Source organism: Thermobia domestica, chromosome 10 (assembly GCF_964235325.1).
Source record: "Thermobia domestica chromosome 10, izTheDome1.hap1.1, whole genome shotgun sequence".
In the NCBI taxonomy this organism is placed as follows: Eukaryota; Metazoa; Arthropoda; class Insecta; order Zygentoma; family Lepismatidae; genus Thermobia; species Thermobia domestica.
Window position 1 is genome coordinate 179,246,499 of NC_137463.1, and position 3,744 is coordinate 179,250,242.

Sequence of the window (3,744 nt, forward strand, 5' to 3'; positions counted from 1 at the left end):
GATACACCACCACTCGGAAGGCTGTGTGGCTCGGCGCATTGCCATGATGCAGTCGCCAGGAGTTGGCGATGGCTGGGTGGACGCGGACGATGCGTTTCCTCAGCCGTTCCAAGACCTGGAGATAAAAAAACTGCATTGACAGTCTGTCCGTGTGGAACAAATTCCCTGTGGATCACTCCTTGTGAATCGGAAAAGCAAATGAGCATGCTTTTCACTTTTGACTTCGTCATGCGCGCCATTTTGGGGCGTGGGGAATTTCGAGTGTGCCATTTCGCGCTTTACGTTTGGTCGCAGGGTCATACTCAAACGTCCCCGTCTCGTCCCCAGTCATCACATTGTCTAACAAGTTTGGATTTTCACTCACTTCTTCGAGAAGGTCCTGGCAGATCCGTTTGCGAAAGTCCTTTTGCTCGCCTGTAAGCACTCGCGGCACCAACTTTGCACAAAGTTTCCTCATTTGTAATTGTTCGTGCACAATTTCGTGAACTTGGGTTTTAGCAATGCCAAGTTCATCAGCAATCATGTGAACAGTTAATCTTCGGTCACTGTCCAGAAAATTCTTCACTCTTGCAACATTTTCCTCCGTTTCGGAGCTCGAAGGTCGTCCTGACCGTGCAGCGTCTTCAACTTCTTCTCTCCCCTCCCTAAACAGCTTTTGCCACTCAAACACACTCGATCTTCCAATGCCGTTATCACCGTACGCCGTCTTGATCATTTCATGAGACTCTTTCCCAATTTTACCGACCTTCACGCAAAATTTGATGGCGTAACGCTGTTCCAAAAGATTGGCCATGACGCAGCGTGACGAGGGTCACTCGCAGAGGTTACGATGACCAGCGATCTTTACCCTGCTATGGCTGGCAGCCGACTGGCGCTGCTTCCTGTCTTTCCTTAGACCCACCTGAACCAACAACAGGTGGAGTAACCGCCGTCAGTCTGTAAAAAGGAAAGAAAAAAATCAGTCCCACTACTTTAAGGGCTGACCCTGTATTTATGATTAACGTTTTGTGCTCTATAGCGCCTTAATTATTTTCACTTCTGTTGACGTTGGTTAATATTAATTTTTCAAGGGTTTTCGTTTAGCTTCATACTCAAAATTCACGTATTGTGACACAAATGAAAAACACACATCTTCACACACTCACAGACACACACACACTCAGTTTCTCTCTCTTTTTTTCTCTCTCTGCAAATCATATTAGCTACTGAAACCTTGCAAATGTATAACCTAGAAGATGTAGTAATTTCATGAGATCATTGTGCATGTCTGTGATCTGGGACCTACAGACATGTATTCATTCGTATGTACGTCATCTAGTTCGAGGTCATGATTGATTGATCGTCACTTTCCAGGTCGACGTTTGGTAATAAACTGTAAATTACAGAAGTTACCTTGTCCTTTCTGTGTATTTTATAATGCAGAAATAATTCATTTTTATATTTTTGCAGTATCTCTGGGAGGAGTTGGTAGTTTGTTCTTTGGAGTGAGCTTTATTTCGTTGGTAGACATTGTATCCATCTTTACTGTGGAAGCCCTATATTATGCATTTTGGAAACGCAGAAGGCTAACAAAACCTGATAATATTCAACTTAAACGGCAAAGTATGGCAACAAGAAAGGAAATAAATCCTATACTTTTGGAGCAGAGAAATACGAGAAGACCAGTAGTACATGCACCACTGATGCTAGCTAGAAAGAAAGGCAACTTAGAGAAAATTGTAAAGGCAACCAAGAAAGTTTTTGGGTAATGTAAAATTTGCCCTTAATAGCTTTAAATAATAATAAAAAATATCACTAATGTTTTTCAGTAGTCTAGAATTGAGACTATTACACTGGTAAGTTTTTGTTGTATGGAAAATTTTGTCTTTTATTAATTTTCAAAGCTAAGTATTTCTATGAGTGTACACTGCATTAGCACATAGCCAATCAACCATTGAACTATTCATTTTCATATCCATATTCTCGTAATAAATGGCGATAAGAGAAATATTTTCAGAATGTTTGACAGCGGTTAGAACCTAAGACCCGCACAAAATAGTGATTCACAATTTTATACAAAGCAGATCACGGTCATTCATGGTTTTTAGTTCGATCCCTATCGGATGATTTCAGTTGGACTCGTATGACTTAAAATGTTTTTGTCAATGATTCTTTAAAAGGATAACCGAAATATGAAAGATGTGTATTTTTTAATGAGGAAACTAACAAAATATTATAGAAGTTGTTGAAAGACGAAGTATGCACGTTTTATTATACTATGCGGTACACACTCGGGACAGGACAAGAAGAATACACGCATTATGCAGGTGAGGCTCCGCTGAATGGTATCCACCTAAGAGTTCAGAACGAAATGCATAATCATTATTTAATAAACAAGCATGGGAAAGCACAAGGAGTTGTTCGTAGTATTAGTCTCAAAGTAAAATGTACACCTTGTTACTCAGCATATATTTATAACATCAAATTAAGACAGCGGTTACGTAGTCGTCAACGAAATGAAGTATTTAATCGCAATATTGCGAATGATTGTTCTATAGATTGGTTCTGTAACACTCCAACCATAATGTTTGGTATTTGCAACTGCGAGGAAGTTTTCGTCTTTATTATTAGTCACCGTTAATATCTAGTTAGTTACCAAACTTTATCAATGTTTATAGATAGAAAATTCAGTAGCAGTAGAAGTAGCACGTAGAGTAGCACGTAGAAATCCGAGTATTGTGTCATGTTTTAACTTACAGTGTGCTGATTGACGAAAATGTTTAGGTCATAGGGAGTTTAACTCACCTGATGAACCTTCTACTTGATTATATAGTCCTCCTAGAGGAGACTCTTAAGGGTGCTTGCCATTGTTGCATTCCATAATGTGGAATCGTGGACTATGACAATGAGTTCCATGATAATTTGTAAGACTATTTTGACTTCGTTAGCGCCCTCTTGTACTTATAATTAGTATTGTTCTGAAGAAGAACTTCAACTGCGTTCTACGTGCTCATGCCCGATATCTATTTACTTGCTACGAGCGGCAAATTTGAGGCAGATAAGTTTTGTCTATCTTTAATTCTGAACAAAGTTATTTGGAGTTCAATCACTTTCTTGCCCATATCGAGTAGTCATTGCAATTTCCGTAGCAGTAATACTACAAGGTTATTATGAATAACTGGATCCAATTTTATAAATTCGCTGCATCTTTATTATTGTCATTGTCACAAAACTTTGCAGACATGTTGAAAAAATATAAAGGTTTTTTTGTGTTGTATGGTCGTTTCTGATTTCTGCCATGAGAATCCAGTAGTGAGCATTTACTTAAGATAGAGAAATCTTATGCTCTGCTGGAGTTTTATTAATATCAGTATGTCTTAAGAGTGCAAGGACACTTCCGAACAAAGTTCAAGATCCACCAAATGCCAAGTCCATTCAGCGATGATATGCACAGTTTATAGTTTCAGGATGGCTCTGCAAGGGAAAAATCGCACAAACGCACTGAACCGTTTATTCAGCAACTGTATTGCAACCACTTCATTTTCCATTACATTTTAAAGATAGAAGGAACATTTCTTCACATAAATTATATAGTGTAGGTTAGTGAACTGGTTCGACCAGAATTTTTCATTCCTTAAAAAATACAAATTTAAATTGAAATGTTAATCCTAAACTGACCTGACTTACATTTAGAAGGTTCCGATATAATTACACTTGATATCAGTGAATTGCGTATAAAGGAGGATCATTAGTCTTTCAGTATGG

The 3,744-nt window shown here is 38.6% G+C and overlaps 1 pseudogene; it reads right to left on the reverse strand.

Moving 5' to 3' along the window:
* Nucleotides 1-226: 226 nt before the first annotated feature.
* LOC145661693 (protein GVQW3 pseudogene) lies at nucleotides 227-793 on the reverse strand (annotated as a pseudogene).
* Between the last annotated feature and the right edge of the window lie 2,951 nt (nucleotides 794-3,744).